General features: G+C 36.0%; 1 pseudogene; it reads right to left on the bottom strand.

The window, feature by feature from the left end:
- Positions 1-801: 801 nt before the first annotated feature.
- LOC117927191 lies at positions 802-23,004 on the bottom strand (annotated as a pseudogene).
- Positions 23,005-23,591: the final 587 nt, after the last annotated feature.

The following is a 23,591-nucleotide window of genomic DNA, read 5'->3' on the forward strand; positions in this document are numbered from 1 at the left end:
AGGTCCGCCTGTGCAAGAGATGTAGCTAGTACATACATGCATTTAATGTTCCATAATGAGTGCATAGTTACAAGTCACTAAAATTGGATGAGATGAAACAATGTGAATGAAGTCTTCTACAAGCCTACAATTGGAGACTATCATTATGTGGAGTGAATGTGAAGTTATTATGTGGTAGGTGCATCATAAATATTGGTAATATGTTGACCTCTAGTTATTAATTGTCCACTGTGGTACAATCAAATCAAATGCAACAAAAGTTTTTCAAGTTTTTGTTCTCTTTGACATAAAATGGCCAAATATTTATCAAATAACTGTAATGTAGTTGATATAAGTATAAATAAATATAATATTTATTAAATTTTTATAAGAAAAGTAGCATTAATTGATTTAATATATTTAAGAGATTTATTTTAAAATTTAAAAATATGTATATTAAAACATATTTTATGACATTTTAAATACTTTAAAAAATGTATCATTAAATTATTAAAAATGCTAAAAAAAAACTTTCACAATTGACAAAAAATGCGCATGGACTCCAATTTTTTTCCACAAAAATAGTAGTATAAGTTTATTTAATTCAATTTGGAAAAAAATCACCCATATCATTAAAAATAATTATTTTTAAAAATCATCCATAAATATAAAATTCTATGGCTTTATTACTCTGATAGCTACACATAGAAGCTAATCACCTTGCTAAACAAAGATTTATTACTAGTATGATATTTTCCATCATGTCAAACGCTGCATGAGTATGCAATTTCGTTTTGTAAATGCTTATATCATCCACAATCATTTAAACCTCCATAAATGATCAATAACTATTTGTATTTCATGGCATTGGCAGAATTGAACCTTTTGGGAATACAAGAAATAATGTTTATGGGACAAAATTAGAACTTCTAACAAAGTACATAAATTGGAAAGGTAAGACAAACTTGAGAAACCAAGAAAGAACCACCAGATTTAGCACACATTTAGGGTTCCATTATGAACTTTCATCATGAAACATATCCTAGAATCAATAGCTAGCTATAGTCCCCAATGCAAACCAATTGGCATCTTTTGCAGTAGAAATACTGGTGGTTGATGAGCCCAATCACAGAACTTCATGAGCTTTCCCATAATACCTGTTTATAAACGGTGCCTGAAAGGCATTCCAAACAACAATAATTACTATTTAAAGATTAATGATTCATACTTATTTCCTGAAAAATATGTAGAGAGGGCACAAATAAGATAATGCAATTAGCATTCATTAACAAGTGTCTGCTCTAATAGAAGAGGCCAAATTCATTGATATGCTACAACCAATCAACTATTTTTTGTACTTATTCACAGAATGGATGGCAAAACATACCCTCAATAAACCATGGCCAAGTGAAAACAAGGTGACTCAACAGAAAAAACTCAACTTAATTAGCTAAGTAAAAGTCAAACCATTTAGAAATAGTGTCATATTGATCCATTTGGATACCAAGGAAAAAAAATGGCCACATAATGACAAAGCTTTTGGGCGATCAGTTTGTTGATATTAAAAATAGCAGACATGTTATGTTAGCATGGAACAGATAAATAAATTAAACATATATTCCATGAAGAGATTATTTTTTGACTATTTATGTAGGGAACGACTTATAGCAATACACCATGATCTTGAATATCGCATCAAGGCCAGCTTCAAAATGCACAAGATTCATAGGCTATCAATAGTCTCATATGGAGAAACAAAAATAGTAGTGTCGAAGATATTATGTTCTTTCAATAGAAGAGATGTTCAAAATTGTACCTTAACATTTTAAAGTTTTTGTCAATAAAGAATAATCGGAACAAACTCTAACAAATTCTTTCTTATGCTCTCTCTGGCTTTTAACATGACTGTCCATATTAGATTGTGTTGATTGGTTGGGCTCTTGATGATTATAGAGAGGTGCTTTTGTTAATCTCTCAATCTAATTGCCTTTATGTCTAATTTCTAAACTTCTTGTGTACATTTGTGCACCTTCTTTTAATTAGGCGGTGTTAATAATATTAGCTTTTGCAAAAGAAAAAATAAATTGTATCTTAACATTTGATATGTCAGGAGTATCATCGGTCTGGACTGAGTAGAACTTGTTAAACTTCATGTTTTCAAATGCTACTTTAGTCTACTAACTCATTTCTGCAAGGCCTTTTTCCGGGCTTCTCTAGCTTACAAGAAAAGGAATTGACAAGTACTCAACATATTTGAAATTTATGTGCAAGACCAAAACTATTGCAATGATTGGTATCTGCTATAAAATACCTGTCTATTGGCTTTTTTTTTGCCTCTCGGACATTGTCTTTGACAAAATTCTGAGCAACCAAAACAATTTAAGTTCATGGTATGGTTAATTACATGCAAGAGCAATCAGTTACATGCATATCATCAATTACAGATCACCTTAAATGCATCATTTTGATCTGCATCAAATTCATCCTCCTCAATTAGCTTATCAGTCACCTCCTAAAGATAAGAGAAGTACAGTTAACCACAAGATGTAAATAAAACATAATAAAAACCTATAAAGCTTATGAGTAATGAAGGAACTTATTCTTTTAGAGGGTTCCTTCCACAACACTCCCCTAGGAAATATTAATGCAGGAACAAGTCATCCTTTGTCTTATTAAATGCCTAACCATCAAAAATCACTCTAAACTAAGTTTAGTATCAATTGCTTTATAGATGTGAGACAGCCAAACCCACAATAAGATGGTAACAAGGATTCTTTCAGCTAAACAGAAAATACAGCCATTTGACCAAATTGGTTTACAGGGTTGTTGAATTATCTAATAATTAGCTCATGATTATACATAAACATAGAAAATTGGGGATAAGTTTAAGCAACCAGACCATGTCATTACAATATTATCAACTGATTTAAACAGGTTATATGGAATAACACAAACAATTTATGGAAGCATAAAGAAATTGTAAATAATATAACCTTAAAAAATAAAAATGTCATTTACTATAGTTTTATATATATAGGGAGGAGATAACACCTAACTTGGTAGTCAAATGAACCATGCATGCATTGGAAGCAGTCTTGATAACTTATCCCTTCTATTGTACCATAAAAAAGACATGACATAGCCTCAAAATCTATTATTCACTATCGATGACCAAGTTGAAGTTTAAATTTGAATGTATAGTTAAAAAATTGAATGAAATAAAACAAAAGAAATTAATTGTGAAGGTTACCCAATACTATTCTGCATCGTTGGTTGACCAAATATTAGCTGTAACCATTTCACCAATTTCGTTTTCGCTATCAAGAACCATATGAGTTGCAAATTTCAATCTTTCAAGGCTCATGTGTTCCTACACATTAAACTTATGTTAAACCCTACATCCCGGTAACATTTAACATGTACATTTGAAAATAAAAACATAACATCATATTTAACAACTTACAGAATTAATGGTTCTATTAAGACCACTTCCATCCCAATGTTGCATATAGAGAATAGCATACATCCCAGTATGACATCTGCAATAACAAGTATGATTTGTGACATGTTATTAACATAGGACCCAATTAGGATTGAAAATGAATACACGAAAAAAAAAATGTAACTAACAATTTTGGATCGCCAACGATATTTGCATACTGTGGATGTAAATTATTTATATTCACATTATTCCGTTTGAAGGAATTTTTTAATAATTGCGACATACATCCAACTACTTTGAAAGCTTCATTAACAAAGTGAACACGTTGAATGCTATTATATGATGAAAGTAGATCCACTCTTTTAGCCTCCAAATTGATTACCATGATGACCTATTCATTAAATTGGAATAAGGGGATATAAAACTACAAAACAGAAAATCATCACAACAACAATGAAGGCTTAAATATTTGAAATATAAATTCGAAATTATTAAAAAATTGTCATCAATCTATGTAATCAATACAATAGTCAAGCATTACCTGGTTGCAACATTCAAGATTAACACAATAGCTACCTAATCTTTTATTGAGTGTTGATTTTGAGGTAGACTTGCTCATTGAACCACATATTTCCTTTAAAAAGTTGTTGAGATTATAGTAACAATGTATGACTAAAACTATACATGCATCTTATATTAGGGATAAGATTTGGTGTACTCGAGGAAAAAACCTCACCCCAAAGTATGGATTAAAAAAGTGTCTGTGAGAAGGATTCTCTTCTTTTGCATTCATGTATCGGCAAAACATGGAAATCACCTACATAATGCCTCTTCATTAGTTAAAATGATCAATGGAAAGATGAAGGTATTTTTTCTTATTTATCATAAACCTTACCGGAATATCAATGAAGCTCTCCCCTACTAAGCATTGAAGTTGTTCTCGTGTCACGCCATAGCCACCATATGCACAAAGCATCTCACTATTAATCACATGAAACACAAGACGTGAGTAATTTTTTTTGTTTTCTAGACAAATCCATAATCATAGTCTTTTAAGAACAATACTTGCTAAACGTGTGATTTGGGACTAACCTAGGATCTTTTGACTCATCAAACACATAGTCGGCAACATGTGTCTCTTCCTCCGTCAACCTTTTATATTTTGATACACATAATTGTACAAAAGGTGACTTGCACGCAACTGCTCATTGTCTATGACGACGTACTTTCATTTTTACTCTTCGTGGTCATATTTCTTCTGAGGCTTGTGGTGCTACATCCACATTGGTGTTCATGCATGATTGCACTAACACCAACATATTGTGTGGCCCAGGGTGAAGGGGATCCTCGTTTGAAAAGAACACACCATCTTCTATGTTGGGTCTTTCTGACACCCCTTCATTTGTACATCCAAGGTCATCTTCAGAAGATCTTCTTTGACCACCAGAATGAACAGGTGAATGCTGTGGATTATTTGTATAAAATGGTGCACCACTTTCATTAACATGTTCATGAAAATTTGATGGTTGGCCTTCATCTATGCGATAGTGTGAAGAGGTGAAACGAGTCCTCAACACTTTCACGTCACGGTTGTATGATGCAATAAGACTATTAAGATGACTTTGTGCATCAGTGATTTGACGTTGTGTTGCCTCCATGCGAGCACAAATAACCTAAGTCAAACATAATGAAGGAACATTAAATGACATATATTTAAACTAAGCCTTAATATAAGTTACTATTCATAGTCATTAGGTATGAAGGATTACATCAAAGTCTTCATTCTCATCTGGGTCAACTGGGTCATCAACTGCAGGAGCCTTATTTTTTTTCTGTTTCATCTTGCTCCGTCGATGTGCTAACCAACTATCATTGCAAAACATGTAAATTGTCATCCCAATAATCTAATTACAATGGTAATCAACTATCTTAATATAACTAAAAGCTAATTATACCTCAACTTTGCCAAATCCTCCAAGCATTTCTAACTCCAACTTGATGCGTTGCTTGACCAAAAAATCATTCCATGCAGCAATGCGAGGAGTGGTAAGTTCCACATACATGGTTGGAAAATTAGATATTGAAAAGTAGAATATCTGTTGCATTATATAAGACATAATTAGTGGTAACATCATGACCAAGATAGTGTATAACCATTATTGAATATCTAATACATGGACATATACTTATAAATAAGACAAAAAGTTACCTGTAGAAACATCAAACACCCTTTAATCCAAACACTTTCCTTCCTCCTATGTTCATGTATAGCTTGAATAAAAAATTCTAAGACATATTCTCCCCAATTTATGTTCCCAAGTAACTGCTCTCGGGGTGTATACTATAACGAGTGACTACCTTCCGAACGAGATGTGGGTGCCAATAAGGTTGCACAAGCGAAAATCAAGAAGACTCACTTAAATTCCTCCATATCATCGATGCCAACCATCATTGACTCTATATCTTGCAAACTCGGCATTTGACTAGCTTTAACACTTGCCTTCTCAACAATTAACTTTCTTCCACTATGTGGAATGCCCATCGTTATCCCAACATCACGACATGTCAAAGAAACCTTCTTACCCCCAAATAACTTGAGTTGGGAATAATCAATGTTTGTGTTTTTTATCAACCAAAAACATAAATCTAAATTAACCTCCTTACAATCTAATTGCAATAGCCCACCAAAACCAAGTTCTCTTATTACACCCTTCTTCACTTCTGAGAGCAAATGGATTCCAGAGAGGAATCTACGGCCAGAACAACGACACCGTATGTTCATATTATCATTGCATTAAACAACCATAATTCATTAATAAATTAATTAAATGTTAAAGAGATGTGAACGTGAATATAGTGTTCCGATATACATTCATCATAATTATTACACAAATATAACATATATTAACAAAGAAATGGGAAACATTTTGTTACATCATGTAAATGAAAATCATTGAGATCGATTTCCTCTAGCCTTTCAATAATATGGTTATCAATAAGGGTGAAATTGTTATATATAGGGTCACCCACTATGATAACCACTGCAAAAAAAAAAAAAAATAGACAATGTGCATTTAGTGGGTCAGCCAATTAAACAAATGGTATGGCTCAAAGTTACATACTCATCTAACCAAATCAATATAGTTTAGGGAAAAGTGGGATTTGATTCACTAATAAGAAAATATATGGTAAAAAGAATCCCAAATATTTTAAATTAGTATTATCTTCATCTATTTAAAAATAATTTGAAATACATGCATTGAGTTATCCAATTATTCCAAAAAATGTCATTTTATTTTTTATGTTATTCAAATCAATTGACAACTACACTCCTCCATATAAATGTTTCCTTATTATTTTAGATTTTTTTATTTTTATTATTTTATTATTTAAGATTTTTTTTCCTCTAGAAACAAACACCTTATAGGATTCTTATTTTAGTTTTCTAAAAGTTTAGGAAATATTGTCAAACAAATCATATTTAATCATAATTACCAATTCAAAAAGTAATAAGATTGTTTATTAAATAATAAAGAATAAACTCGTAATATATAATTGTTTTAATATTATAACAAATTTATTATTGAAAAACTCTAATAACAAATTTTATTCATTATTATATTAAACAATTATTAATATTATATAATAAATAGAAATTTATTATTGGTTTATTTATTATCAAGAATATGAATCTATTTTTAACTTATTATAGTATTAATACTATAATAAATTCTGTTTTTTTTTTCAAATTCTTACTTTATAATGTTTCTAGAGAAAAAAAATTCCCAAATAATAAAATAATAAAATAATAAAGTAATAATAATAATAATAATAATAATAATAATAATAAATATCTAAAAAGAATGGAAATATTTATACAAAGGATTCTAATTGTCAATGGATTAGGATGACATGACAAGTAAAGGGCTATTTTTGGGAATAATTAAATCATAAATTAAAAAGTGCATGCATTTTAAATTATTTTTAAATAAATGAAGATAATATTGGAATTTTCTTTGTCAACCAATCAGTTTTGAGAAAAAAAGTTCTTGTAACATATAAGCTCCAGTATTAACAAGGTTAGTTTTTGTATATATATATATATATATATATATATATATATATATATATATATATATATAACAGTTAATGTAAATTTTGATTTTTTTGTAAATTAAAATATAATATTTTTTTATATTGAGAAATAAAAGCCATATTGTTTTAAACTACTTTATTCAACAAACAACAAGATCGGTGGCCCCAACATTGATATGGTTACAAAAATAGCTATAAAAGAAAATATGACATATCAAAATCCAATTCAATAAAAATCATAGTCCTCAAACCTCTGTTTCACTAAAAAGTACGTAATCCTACAATTCACTTCATATGACCCATGAAGTTAGCGCCATCAAGATGAATTGTCATAACTGAAACAAATCTACATAAACAAATAGAGACCATTTCACATTTTAAACTACAATATCCATCAAACAACAAAAAGACCAATGTTTACAAAATTAATGAAGTTACAAAACTACTGAAAGAAAAGAGTAACCTACCATTTAAAAAATTTCTACATTTGTATTAAAAATATATGGTAACAAAATTTTCTATTATCATTAATTTATTTAAATAATTAATATTATTAATAATTTATCTTATCAAATTAATTTTAATTTATAAAATATTACTGATAAAAACTGAAATTTTGATTTAACCAAAATAAAGATGGATAATTAATAATTATTTATAATTAATAATTAATAATTTTGATTTATAATATTGTTCTTATGATTTGTTTCCTTTTTATTTCTATACTATATCTAAAAAACAAACAAAAGATGGCCACCACGAGTGAGGCATCAAGAAGCTCCTTTGCTGAATTCTTCTCCAGGCAAGCATCATGCCCTATTTTCCTCTGCCACTCTCAATCCTCGCAGGTACTAATCTAATCATGTTATTAATATTTCTTTTCAACCCCAGTTTGCTTCCCAAGAAAATCCATCCCCCATTTGATTTTCCGGAAAATTCATCCTTGTTTGATTTCCGAGAGAAATCCATCAAAACTCCCAAGGAAAACCAAAAAAAAAAATGCTTTTGTTTTGTTGCTCCTTGTGTTTTCTGGATCTATTCTAGGGTTCTATTTGCTTTTGTGCCATTGGATTTAAATTCTACAAACCCTAAATCCACGATTTTTGAGCCACGCTGAAAACCACAACCTTTGCCCTCAAATTGTGGATCTGTGTGTGTGTGCGGGCTGGTAAGTGGAGTTCAAATACACCATTTCTTTAAATTGATTGCTTTTGTGCCATTGGATTTAAATTCTACAGACCATAAATCCACGATTTTTGAGCCACGTTGAAAACCACAACCTTTGCCCTCAAATTGTGGATCTGTGTGCGTGTGCGGGCTGGACTGGTAAGTGGAGTTCAAATACACTATTTCTTTAATTAATCAAATTTTCCTTTTATTTCCATCAAAGCCTCTTTTTAAGACCTATAGCTCAAACCCTAGAATTTTATTTTTATTTTTTGACAATTACAAACTTACAACCTCACTAGTTTCAGTGACATTTCCCGTATTTATTTTTTTTTCCTGAAAAATGGGTAAAAAATACCCATTAATACCGAAATCTCAGTGATATTTTTAAAAAATTACCCAATTTTCTATCAAAGATCTCAACAAGCAACAATACCAACCCAAATTAACTCATAAATCCATTACATTCGTACCTGGGAAAGCTCCTCTCAGCTCGGACCACCTCTCTCTGTTTTCACTGCAAGCTCCCCTCGCGAATTGTCGTTGTGAAAGAAAGTGAAAAAATATGGGTTTTTGGAGTTATGGTTTGGTTCAAGAGAGAAGAAGGGATTTGGGGGGTTTGGTTCAAAGAAAGAAGAAAGGATTTAGGGTTTTGATTCAACACAGAAGAAATGATTTTGGGTAAATCTCACTATTATATTTTAGTAAATATTTTTTTTTAAATATTGCCACGTGGAGTGTCTACATGTCATATGAGCCATGTCATTGGCTTAAGTGGAACATGACTTTTCTGAGTAATTGATTATGTCAAAGTGTATGAGGGTATTTTTGGAAGGGCCCTCAATATCACTATTACAGTGTATGAAACATGGTTTATTTTTCACAAAATCCATTGAATTTGAAAAGTAAAAAGTAAAGTTTCCAAAAGGCAAAATTTTACCCCTTGGTGTATGGTTACATAAATTCCCCTTTATTTTAACCAATTGAGGAATGAAAAAATCAGGACCAGATTTCCTGAAGCTTATATGGGGAGTACAGGATATCGAGGCCTATTGAAAAGATGGCCTCCTGATTCATCCTTCTCCCGGCCACAGGGTGCCAAAAGGAAAGATCCATTCCCCATATTTCTCGTCTTGCTCATATACTACACGAACCCCACTTTCTCAAGCCTTTCCCCTCACTATTGGATACAGAAAATGAAACCTTCAAAGTGTTGCTCTGGTTTCTAAATGAACCACCAGAGCCCCAAAAGAGGTCAGCAAGTGGTCGATAACCAAACCAGATGTAAGCAGCTTTTGAAAAATGCATGGAAGCCCCGTCGTCGATATAGAAGCTGCCAGATTCATTCACACTAAACATAAAAACTCGCCCAACTCACCCATGGTAATGTTTGCGTTGAAAACAGCTCAAACAGCCAATCACATCAACTTGGTATTATACCAATGTGGGGGGCAGCTCTACAGTCACTGAACACTCCATGCTCTAATGGATGAACCACTCTGGAATGGTACTTCCATAAACAACAATGTTATATATACTAAGTAGATAGACCAGGGTTACTAGGAATCATGAAAAAGTTGGAGGCATGTCGAGAAATAATATTCTAGGATTAGTATTCCAAGATTATTTTGTGGGATTGCATCGATTATTTAACACCATATTAGAATGCTCACTTGGAGCTCTGGATTTCTGTATTGATGCAACAAGCTGAATTCCCCGTAGAATAGCTTCCACAGTGTCACTCTGCTGATTCAATGCATATGCCCTTGATGGATATGAAAAGGTTTCCAAGAATCTCTGGCAATGATTGAAGACTCTTGCAGTGTTGTTCCACTATGAGCCTTTTGAGGCTACTAGGCACGGTAATGAAACCGTTTCTGCTCAGATCTAATCGTTCCAATGAAGACAAGGGGCCAAGATCACTGGGTAGGCTCCTTCCAATAGGTTGTAGTCACTTAAATTCAACACTTTCAAGGAGCATAGACCCAACAAAGAAGGCAGTGGCAATCCTTCTGTTGGTGATGAGCGCAAAGATAAAACCAGATTCCTTAACATGGATTCCCTTGCCTTGCATCCTGCTAATGTTGATACTTGAAACTTTGTCAACAGAGTAATAGAAGTGGGTGTAGGATCCCTCCTAAATATGCTACGTGGCTCCCTCTCAGCCAACACGCGGATAATCCCCCTGCGAACACATGGCATCACTCATTCCACCTGGGGGATGTTGTACGACGACGATTCACCTTCTCCGGATACACCTCATCCGACACTTACTTCCGGGTGGAAGCGGGGGCACTGTTCAACTTCCTCGGCCAATCCATATCCGGAGCCATGGACGTATTTTGCCCGGAGCTTACTCTCAATTAGCTGGATTCATTTCTGCACGGAGTCAAGAAAGCAACCCCGACAATGTTTTTGATCAAGTCCCTTAAGTTATCACTCATCTTCAATACAGGACGTGCTTGACAGGACACTCACAAATCTTCTCAGGTCGCCTGGCATATCCCACGTACTGAGAATCATAAATTGAGGTGACAAACGCCGCATGAACGCCTTTCTGACAGCTGTCACATTGCGTCGGAAGAGTCATGATTGCTTCGCCACCCTATGAGCCGCAATCATGACTATGTGACCTGCTAGCCCAACAAGGACACCCTCTCTGCCTCATATATAAGCTCGAAGGTAATTCTCAAGGGGGTAAGCAATAGAAAAATTGTGGAGGAACGCTCCCGAAATTGCTTTCAATCAACTTCCAAAATACTAACTTAAGCATCGGAGGGTGTGCCTGGACAATCTGTCCAGACATCTTTTTGCAGGAAGAAGGAAGGATCCTTTTATGTGTTGATCAAAACTCCTTTTCTGGTGGCTGCAATCGCTACGTTGGGATTTTGCCATCAACATTGGCGTCGTCTGTGGGAATCTTGCTTCTCAGTAAATCCTAAACCTTCCTTCTGCAAGGATGAATTCACCTTCAAGGAGTCGTTCTTCCGCTAGAGGCGACGAAGATTACTTTGAATGGCGAAATAATATGGAAAGACGACAGCGAGAAAATGAGCGACAGGTGCAAGCCTTGCTCCAAGAGACAAGGAGACTCAGGCAAGAAAATGACGTCTTGAGGATCCACGTTTCTTTTGAACCTCAGCGTTATCAGCGGATGCAGGATCCCTGTCACAACCAAGAAGCTCCATGCCCCAGGGATGCAAGCCCTCCCCTCGAGGCGCACGGAGCATGGCCTAATGAAGAACCAATACCCACTCGTCATGTGCGACGAGAGGAAAGTTCAGACTCCACTCGAGTCTCATCCAAAAGACAACGTGAGAAAAGACCTCAAATATCCGACGCAATGCGCACACAATTGGGACCCCAAACACCCAACAAAAATAGGCCCTATACCTCCACATCACCAGAGGCACATTCTAGGCTCACAGATTCGCCCATTTCATAGGGACATGCCACCCGCTAGCCAGTGTCACGGGTTGGCGAAGACCTCTCAAGCACAGCCCCTCCGGGCTCCATCAGCAGGCGACTAGATGACATGCTCTCCACGCCTTTTAGCTCTCGTATCATCAAATATGAGCCCCCAAGAGGGTTCATCATCCCGAAATTCTCTACATACGATGGATCTAGCGATTCTTTCGACCACATAATGCATTACCGACAACTCATGACCCCTCAACATAGGGAATGATATGCTTTTATACAAAGTTTTACAAGCAAGCCTTCAAGGCCAAGCTCTCTCATGGTTTCATCAACTGCCTACAAATTCAATTGACAATTTTCGGGATCTGTCCGAAGTTTTCGTGGGATAGTACCTATGCTCAGCCAGGCATAAGCAAAACATCAGCACCTTACAGAACATTAAAATGCAAGAAAATGAAACTTTGAGAGAATTTGTGAAGCGATTCGGACAGGCTGTCTTGCAAGTAAAGTCTTACAGCATGGACGATGTCCTTCAAATTTTCAAATGGAGCATATGCCCAGGGACCCCCTTCTTTGAGTCTCTCACCAAGAAACCTCCCACATCCATGGACGATTTATTCCGACGTGCAAATAAATACTCCACGCTGGAGGATGACGTTTGAGCCACTACATAGCAGGTTCTGATCGCTGGCCAGATCGCGAGAAGCGAAGCCACCAAAAGCTTCAAAACATTGAACCATCCTAGGTCATCCAACAGGGGGCAGGACGAATGACGCCCGCCAATCACGCAAACACCTCTCTCTTTGACGTACGAAAAATTGCTTCCTATGATTCGCGAGCTACCCGAATTCAGATGGCCAAGATCAATAAAATCAAATCCCTCAGATAGGGATTGCAACAAAAAAATGTGCATACCATAAAGATCATGGGCACACCACAGAAACATGCAGAAGTCTCCATTATCTAGTGGAGGATCTCCTAAAGGTAGGACACCTAAAGCAGTATATTCGCGCACCTCTGTGTAGAATGGGATATCTTTGAGAACAAAGTGTTCTCCGGGCACCACCTTCTTGGGCAGCCGCCTTGGGATTATGTTGAGGACGTACGATTGGGATATTTAGGTGACCGCTCGGAGATTCCGCATAGAGAGAAGCGTCTGATAGCTCCTCTCGCCAGTCGCAATCTCAAACAGCTTGTTCAACCGGTCGAATGAAGCTTTTTCCACCCATTCGACCAATTTACCCCTTTTATCCGTACATATACCCATGAAAACAAAGCATGTCAGCAACCTAGCAATACTAACCAAACTCTCAACACATAAAAAGTAAGAAAGAACCTATTCCCACCTAGGATCCTTAGTGATCGATTGTGAATAAACTCTTTCTTCGGGTGCACTATCAAGCCCGCCCACGGACCCTTAACTAGCACGTGCCCTTTGGCGGCCCCTTTGGTTGAATCAGGAAGGCCAGTCACCAGCTGAAGCGACGGAATACTGGTAGACAAGCTGAAGATATCATTCTTCGCCTTCTTGATGGTGTAAACAAAGAGGACCTCCAACAAGGATAGGTCCAAGCTGAATAGCATATCCAGAATGCAGCGGCCCATCAATACTCGGACCACGTTGGGATGAATCAAAGCCGGAGGAATTCTCGTGTAGTGGAGAAACTGCTTGAAGAGAGAGGGGAGCGGAAGACGGAGTCCCGCGTTGAACTGTTCCTTGGTGAAACATATGGAGTTATCCTCTGACTTGTTAGTGGGAACAACATCACCCTCCAACAACTGAATGTACACTCCGTTTAGGATACCGAAGCATTCCCGAAACTCCCCCTCTCTCAGAAGCTTAGTATGTTTGAGTCGTCCGCTTGAACTGCCCTGCCCTGCCGCACCAGTCGCCATAATTTCTTTCTTTGAAAACATCTTCAATTGCACAATACCTGCGTTACATAAAGTCACTGGTCAGAGCGCGGTCGACTCAAATCACGCCATGAAAAGGCCATAAACCCATAAACCCTAACCTCATCTCCCGAATAGCTAACCCTAACCCAAGGTTTATCATAATGCCTTGCAAACCCACCAGAGAAAATCACATTTTTAGCAACCTCATGAGTAGAAAAACCTTTGAAAACCCCCGAAATACACCAAATATGCCCTATCAGTGCCAAATGCAACCCAGTCCCAGCGGGATAATTTCCTCACGCCTCTCATTCTAGTAGAAACGACCCTTATCGTGCGTTTCTACCAACCCAATCCATTCCCTCAATCATAAGCAAACGACATCATAAACAACAAGCAGAAAGAGAAAGAGAGAGTGAAATGGCAAACCTTTCAAAAAATTGCTGGAAAAAGTTGAAATCCAGTCACCACGCTCTGAGCCTCAGTCTCTGGAGTAGCAAAGAAATTCTCGAAAGCTAAAGTGGAGTGAAAAGTATCATTAGAAGGCATTGACCCACTATTTATAGGGGCAAAGTCCTTGGAAATTCCAAACGATAGGGAGCCCAACAACACCAAGTTTCGAAATGACATGCCGCCTGACAGAGTTTTCGAATACGGTGCACGTTGTAAATGCCCTTAATAAGAAAATGCCACATGTCACTACATTCCAAAAGGAGAGGGAATTTTTGAGAACTCAGCATTTTTATCCCGCCTTTTCTGCCTAGGTCAGATAAGTGATATAAAAGGGGGCATTGTAGGATCCCTCCCAAATCTGCCACGTGGCTCCTTCTCAGCCAACACGCGAATAATCCCCCTGCGGACACATGGCGTCACTCATTCCACCCGGGGGATGTTGTACGGCGATGATTCACCTTCTCCGGATACACCTCATCCGACACTTACTTCCGGGTGGAAGTGGGGGCACTGTTCAACTTCCCCGGCCAATCCATATCCGGAGCCATGGACGCATTTTGCCCGGAGCTTACTCTCAATTAGCCGGATCCATTTCTGCACGAAATCAAGAAAGCAACCCCGACAATGCTTTTGACCAAGTCCCTTAAGTTATCACTCATCTTCAATATAGGACGTGCTTGACGGGACACTCACAAATCTTCTCAGGTCGCCTGGCATATCCCACGTACTGAGAATCATAAATTGAGGTGACAAACGTCGCCTGAACGCCCTTTTGACAGCCGTCACATTGCGTCGGAAGAGTCATGATTGTTTCGCCACCTTATGAGCCGCAATCATGACCATGGGACCCGCTAGCCCAACAAGGACACCCTCTTTGCCTTATATATAAGCTCGAAGGTAATTCTCAAGGGGGTAAGCAATAGAAAAATTGTGGAGGAACGCTTTCGAAATTGCTTTCAATCAACTTCCAAAATACTAACTTAAGCATTGGAGGGTGTGCCCGGACAATCTGTCCAAACATCTTTTTGCAGGAAGAAGGAAGGATCCTTTTATGCGTTGATCAAAACTCCTTTTTCTGGTGGCTGCAATCGCTACGTTGGGATTTTGCCATCAACAGTGGGTACCTCTTGTATACCACTTCCATTTGCTTCGAGCTTTACTAACCGTTGTGGGCTCCCCATGTTATCTGGCCATTTCTTTAGTTCTGAGCAACCAGAGAGAGTATAAGAGTCTGAAGAGCCGTCAGCTTACAAATGTTTTCATTAGAAAACCTACCCTTGCAGACCTTTTTCTGTTTTAATAGATGTTACCAGAGTGTATGAATAATCTTTTTCTCTTAAAAAAAAAAGGGGGAGCTTTGCCAACTACCTCAGTCAATGAATAAAATGTTGAGGTAGCTGCAAATCATCTAGAATCAAGAAGGGTGATAACATAATTAGGTGAGAAGCATTCGCACTGCCTTAATCTGAAGACTAACAGAACCTTAGCAAGTAGCGTTCGAGACTAATTGATTGTCTCATAAATCCTCAGCACCAATCAATACTAGGGACTAAAGCATACCTGCTCAAATCCAAGCAATTCTCAATTTGAATAGCTTGACGCATTTGCAGCAACAGATGCATCAGTGATTTCTGATCCAAGTAGAAACAAAAGCATTTGCAGGCCCCTGAACATAGAGCAATCGAACAACATCTATCAAACTTTTAGTTATTAGAGATCTTGTGCTTAAAAGGATAGACTTATCAGTGCTTCCATGAAATAAGAGTATGAAGATTTATGACTGCAGAGCTGAATAAAATTTGTGATGCCTTTATAATGTTTCTATCCATATTTCAATAATTGTAAGGACACGTAATATCGGCCAGATTACCAAATCAATAAACTAAATACTGGGAATATCCAAGCAGCAACCACATTGCCAAATTAATAGACTATGCAATTTGCTGCATAACCAGAGTAATACCAATTGGATGTTAATTTTTGTACCAAAGTGTCCTAAGGATCATGCATTGCGAGGGAAATTCTAAATTTCAAGAAAAAGAGACATGAAAATTCAATGCAGTCTAGAATTCAAATGGAATTACATTGAAGTTCCCCAAATTTATAGAGAAATGAAAATAAATCTTTAATTTGCACATAGAGAACATCGGTAATCTTCATGCACAGAGAGTTCTGCCCATAAAAAGTTTCCAGAATGAGATTAGTTCTTGAAATTGTTAGAGAAATCAAACAGTAAGAGAAAATGCATCTTACAGCAGATAGAAACCACATTTTCACGTAGTGAAAAATGATAGAGAAATTGACTTAAAAGGGAGTGAAATGGGAATGAAAAGATGGAGTGGGTGCCAAATCAGAGAACCTGAGACTAGAAGTAAAGGAAGGGTGTAAGAGATGTATGAGAGCGGTCAGGACCTACTCCTTTCTAAAATAAATAAATGGTAGCAGTAAAAACATACCACCATGTTCATAATATTATTTATAGACTGCCACTCCATCCAATTCTTCCCACGCGGTAGAAGTTTGGGTGCAGCTATACCACCATGTTTGGAGACTACCTTCTGTTAGCCTCCAACGAAAAGCGCCAACTGCTCCCACCACTATAAATACTATTTTGGTTATTATATTAAAATAATGGTAAATAAATCCCTATACAAAATAAAATCTATTTTAATATTTTAATATACAAAATAATATTTTAATCCCCATATATATATATATATATATATATTCATTTTATTACATCTCATCTTAATTTTCTCATATATATATTTAGATTTTTTATTGGTTCTCTCTTGTTTGTGTGCTTCCAACTCTGTTGCTCTAACATAATATATCTATTAAAACTAAACTTTGGTTGACCTTTATATAATTCTTTAATTTCTTTCAATTTTTTTTTTATTTTGTTAAAGACAAAAAGGTGCAACTTACCACACAAAATATCATTCAATTAATACAAATATGAATTTAATCATATAAAATCATTGAAAAAATATTAGTCCACATGATCATCAAAATAAGATAAAATGATATGTTATTTATCAAATTCAAAGTCATTGCTGAAATAAAGAAAACTACAATTAAATTAGAACAGAGTCAATTAAAATTTGATTTTAAAAATGAAAATTAAAAAATTCAATTCATTGATATTATATTTTTTCTAGACAACTGCTAATGTAGTAAAAAGAACTAAAAACATATTAAAAGCAAGTGTTTACCATCGATAATTGATTTTCGTCGTGTATCCTCTTTCAGGTTCGTGTCCCTGAAGAAATTAAAGTAATTTTCATTTAATACAATGAAATGATCGAACTTAAATAAACTATTTTTATGCTCCCTAAAGACTTTTGGTGGAATCTTCAATAAAGTAAATTAAAAGAAAGTATTATTTTTTCTACATTTTTAAAAAATGAAAGAAAAAAAAAACATGTTTCAATTAGAATTTGTATATATTTAAATAAAGATAATTAAAACATAACATTTAAGAGTAGTTTATAAAATTAATTAATACGTTTTTATTCATTAGAATCATTGATTATGGAAAATGGTATTCACATAAAACAAGTTTACCAAAAGATATTTAATGGCTAAAAATAAGTAGCATAACATTTCCTGAAGCTTACATCGTTCATCTCGTCCCAGCCACATGGTGCCAAAGGGAAAGATGGATTCCCCAACGCATCTTGCTCAAATACCAGACGAGCCCCACACTCTTTCACCACTTCGCCGGCATCATTGGATACAAAAAATGAAACCTTCATGTTGTCGATGCTTGGATGGAAATTTGCACTGATAAGGGATCGATACCCAAACCGGATGTGGTCAGATTTCGAAAAATGCATGGGAGCCGTGTTGTCGAGAGAGAAGCCGCCAGATTCATTCACACTAAAATATGCAGAACGGCCTAACTTACCCATGCTGATGTTTGGGCGGGAAACAAAACAAAAAGCAAATCCCATCAACCTGGTACAAGACCAAAGTCGAGGCGCCTCTACAGTTACTGAACAGCCCACGCTCTTATGGGTGAACCACTCTGGAATGCTACTCCCGGGAACAACAGCGTCATAGACAAGAGATAGAGCCCGCTGAATCATGAAAAAGTTGGAGGCATGCATGTAGAGAAATAATATTCTAGGATTAGTATTCCAAGATTATTTTGTGGGATTGTGTCAATTATTTAACACGACATTAAATTTTGTTTTAAGAATTCTTAGCATATGCAAACAAATAATAACATACCGGGTAACGGAAAATAGAATAACTTGGATCCACAAATTTCGGCATTGATGCAACAAGCTGAATTGCCCGTAAGATAGCTTCCACAGTGTCACTCTGCTCATTCTCCCCTAGTCGGAAGCAATTAGAAAATTCGAAGTTGAAATTTTTGAACTTCCCGCATGCATATCCACTTGCTGGATTTGAAAAGGTTTCCAGGAATGTGCAATCATTGGCCAATAATTCTTCAATATTTGATGGAAGCTCTGGCAAAGATCGAAGACTCTTGCAGTGTTCCAATATGAGCCCTTCGAGTCGAGGAAGTCGACTGAGGCTAGGCACGGTGATGAAACTGTTTCTACTCAGATCTAAACATTCCAACCAAGATAAGGAGCTAAGATCATCGGGTAGGGCTCCTTCCAATAGGTTGCAGTCACTTAAATTCAACTTTTTCAAGGGGCATAGAACAGACAAAAAAGACGGTCGCAATCCTTTTGTTGGTGATGAGCGCAAACATAAAGCCAGATTCCTTGACTTAGATTCCCCTCCCTTGCATCCTGCTAATGATAATACTTCAAGCTTTGTCAAAAGAGTAATAGAGGTGGGTACCTCTTGTATACCAGTTCCATTTGCTTTGAGCTTTAATAAACATTGTAGGCTCCCCATGTCATCTGGCAATTTCTTCAGTTCTGAACAACCACAGAGAGTAAGAGTCTGAAGAGACGTCAGCTTACAAAAGCTTTCTGGAAGACTTGCAAGTCTTTTACAATTTTTCAGCTTCAACAAAACAAGCCCATTTAGATGCTCAATTGATGAAGGTAGCTCTCTTAGACCAGTGTCATCTAGAAAAAGCTCTTTCAAACTCTCCATATTTTCCCCTATCTCTGGAAGCTTCTTCAGTCTGGAGCAGTTTGAAAGAATAAGAGTTTTCAGGGACTTCAACTTAAAAATGCAGCTCGGTAATGACTCAAGGCTTTTGCACTCTTCCAGATTTAATAAAGCAAGTCCATTCAGATATTCAATGGACAATGGCAATCCTTTTATAGCAGTCCCTTTTAAAGAAAGCTCTGATAAATTATCCATGGCTCCCTGGACCTCTGGAAATTTCTTCAGTTTTGAGCAGCCAGAGAGAGTAAGATTTTGAAGAGACTCCATATGGATGCTGCTCAAGAAACTATTGAGGTTCTTGCAACCTTCTAAATTCAAGCAAATAAGCTTCTTGAGAGCTCCAATGGATGGGTGAACCAGGACCAAGCTTCTACAGCCAACAAGAAATATTCTCCTGAGCATTGGAGCTCCTGAGAAGTCTGGAGTTTTGATTAGATGTTGAGAGTGGCTAAGGTTGATGAACTTCAACTTCTGGAATGACTGTCAAGGAAAAAGAGGAAAAAAAGGGCTAGATACAACAAATCCACTTTGATGAACTTTATAATCCATTTAAAGAAAAACAAAAAATATAAATTATACCTTGTTTCCTACCCATAGTTGTTCAAGCCGACTAAAGCACATTTCTAACTCAAGAAGCTTCTCTGGATGAAAATTTGATGGAAGGGACTTCAAAGGGTATCCATCCCAGTAGAGAGATCTTAAGTTGTTGGATAGAAATTTAAAATCCCCATATAGATGCAATTTACATTTAGGGTACTGATATTTATACCAATCATAGTTTCCCCATTTCCAAGCATAATCCCAGCTATCATGTATTTGTGCATTACAGAATCTGAGCATTCTTAATCTGTTCATCCTTGTAAAGACATCAACACTGAAGTGTAGCTCTTTTAAAGTAGACAAGTCAAGGACTATGCCTTCAACTGCTTCAGTCCCCTGACAATGAACCAAGAGACGAGTATGAGCTTGAAGTTAAAATTTTAAAATTGAAACAAAAAAGAAAAAGAAAAAGAAAAGCAATTGTGAGTTTAGGTCTTACTGTATTTGTTGTTAATACATGGATGACATCCTCATTAACCCACAACCTACTGCATTTGCCGGGGATAGATTCTTGCCGAACAATTTCCCATCCCATTTCTTGTATCAAATCATGCATGCATACCTCATTATCTAAATTAATAGTTATGAGAGACCTCTCTATAAGAATAGGTATGTCAATTTCTGGAAAGAAATCACAACTTTTCAATATGTTTGTGATGTAATCTTTGTCTTGCCCTTTAAAGAAGCATGTGATGTCAAGAAATACACTCTTTTGATTCTTATCTAATCCATCAAAACTTATTTTGAGCACATCTTGAATCTCTTTGTTTGCAGTTCTTCTAACTTTTTCCAATTGAGTTTCCCATTCCTCTTTTCTTCTAGTGTATAGAAGATCACCCAAGATTTTAATGGCTAAGGGAATGCCCTTTGTATAATTTAGGGCATGGTCACATAATTGTACAAAATCTTCTGTAGGAGGCTTATATTTAAAGGCATGCCGACAAAAGAGCATACGAGCTTTATCATTGTTTAATTCCTTAACTTCATATGTTTTAACTTTCTCATCTAGCAAATGTTTGTCTCTAGTTGTTATGATAATTCGACTTCTTGGACCAAACCAATTATGATTTCGAGCTAAATCCTCCAATTGTTGTGGGTGATCCACATCATCAAGAATAATAAGGACCTTCATGGAGTCGAGCACTTTTTTTTATAACGTTGATTCCTCTATTGAAAATTCCTATATTTAGATTTCCTTCCCCAAAAATTTGTGAAAGGAGTTCCTTTTTTATATCAACTAGATCCATTTCTTGTGATTTTTCTCTAACATTTGAAAGAAAGCAACAGCCTTTAAATTGAGTGCGAATTTTCTTATAAACAGCCTCAGCAATGGTAGTCTTACCTATGCCAACCATGCCCCAAATTCCTACCATCCGAACATCATCTGACCCAATACATAATAATGAAACCATGTTCTGTATATGAGAATTCATTCCAACTAGAGCCTACGTGTTGCATGGGGATGCATCATTTAGTTCATTCGAGATCTTGGAAACAATTTCCTTAATAACCTTGGATTCATGTCTGCGAAATTCAAATTGAAAACAATCATATGTTCATCATTGTAAAGTCATAAAGGGATAAAGAAAAATAGATAAATATAGTAGTACTAGTGCTTAGATTTGTTCTTTGTTCCGACTGAATATAAGAACTCAGACAAGATATAATTCAACAAGATGAAGCTAAAATTGATCGAACTGTTAACCCCATTATCATGCTTGGTATCCGATAACGAAGAGACATGAAGCTAGGAATAATGTATTGTGAAATTATATAATCCAAGATACTATTATTCAGTCTGACACACTCCCAATTGAGCAGTCTGCATAGAGAACATCTTAGAACTTGGGTTAGGAACACTAGAAAAGCTATTGGATGCATTTTGACGCCACAACGATTGATTTCCAAAGCTGAAAAAACATATATGGTGATCCAATTAATTAATGGGCCGGGTTGGGTATCCCAGTGGGCCTTCGGAAAGGTTTATAAAGCACAGATCCAATGGGGTTTGAAGAAGTGTTCAAGCATTAATCACAAGACAAAAACAACCTTATGCTTCTTGTCATTTTTGAGATCAAGGAGGACCAAATCTCATTGATATGATGTAAAATGGAACTCAGCCTAATATAATCTCTACACCCCTTAATCAGGTTGTTAAAAATGAAATTTTACAAAACCCTCATCCTCGCATCATCACTTTTCTCTTTGATAAACCAACAGGAATAGTTGGATTAATACATACAGAAAGAAATTCAAGTAGATCCAGCTTAGAAAAAGAAAAAGAAGAAAAAAAGCAACACCCAAATAGAAAACAAAAGAAATCCAGTTAGAAGAATTACTCATTTCGTGAATCCCATCCAGAAAGTCCGGATACCGCAGTTAGAGCTTCTCTCCACTTGCTCACTTTCTCCATGTTGTCCCTGTAAACTTGTTCATGCTTTGTAAATGCTACTCCATAACTCCCTGTTTGTTTTCTTACATGAGAGGGATCCACATTATAGAAAACCGGAAAAGCCGTATGTCCCCCAACTTTGACACACTCAAGAATCTTTGTAAGTTCATCCAAACACCAACTTGAAGAAGCATAGTGTTCGGAGAAAATGATGATGGAAAGCCTTGATTCTTCAATTGCCTGTAGGAGTGCTGAAGATATTTGTTCGCCTCTCCTGAGTTGGTCATCCATGAAAGTGTTGATTCCATATCGACAAAGCGCCTCGTGAAGATGATCAGTAAAGCTTTTGCGGGTGTCTTCTCCTCTGAAACTAAGGAAGACTTCATACTTCCATGGATGGGTGGAAGAGGAAGAAGCTATAGAGAGACTGCTTGAAGAAGTCATTTGCTTTTTGGAAGAAGAATGGTTGGAAGACGGGTAGCTTGAATGATCGATCCAGAGAATTGTAACTTCAAGACGGTAGGTGTGGCTGAAGACCAAACAAACAAAAAGAAAATTAGACCAAGGGGGTTGTTTTTTTGGTACCCACTTTTTATTTTATTTTGGGTACCTACCCACATTTGACCTGAATAATAAAATAATGTGTAAAGTACATGTCATTAAAAAGTCAAGGTTTGAATGATTCGAGCTAGCCTAACGTAAACTTGATTTAATATTTTTATAATATTATAATTTATATTTGTATTTATTTTATACTATTTTTTAATTCATTAAATAAATTTAATTATTTATTATATTATACATGATTTTATTTTACTCAAATTTAATTCACTTATTAACCTAGTCTTCTGATGCTAAATTGATTAACTTGAGCTTAATTTAAATTTAGAAAAATAAGATTGAGTTATGCTTGTATTAACTATATTAAATTAGACATTATATTGATTTGATTCAAATTTAACTATCACCTTCAAAAACATTTCCAAAAACCAAGTACACTTATGGATAAGCGTACTTGTCTGGGGGTTTGATCTCTTTTTGCTCACGCTT

This window comes from Vitis riparia, chromosome 12 (assembly GCF_004353265.1).
Source record: "Vitis riparia cultivar Riparia Gloire de Montpellier isolate 1030 chromosome 12, EGFV_Vit.rip_1.0, whole genome shotgun sequence".
NCBI classification, from domain to species: Eukaryota; Viridiplantae; Streptophyta; class Magnoliopsida; order Vitales; family Vitaceae; genus Vitis; species Vitis riparia.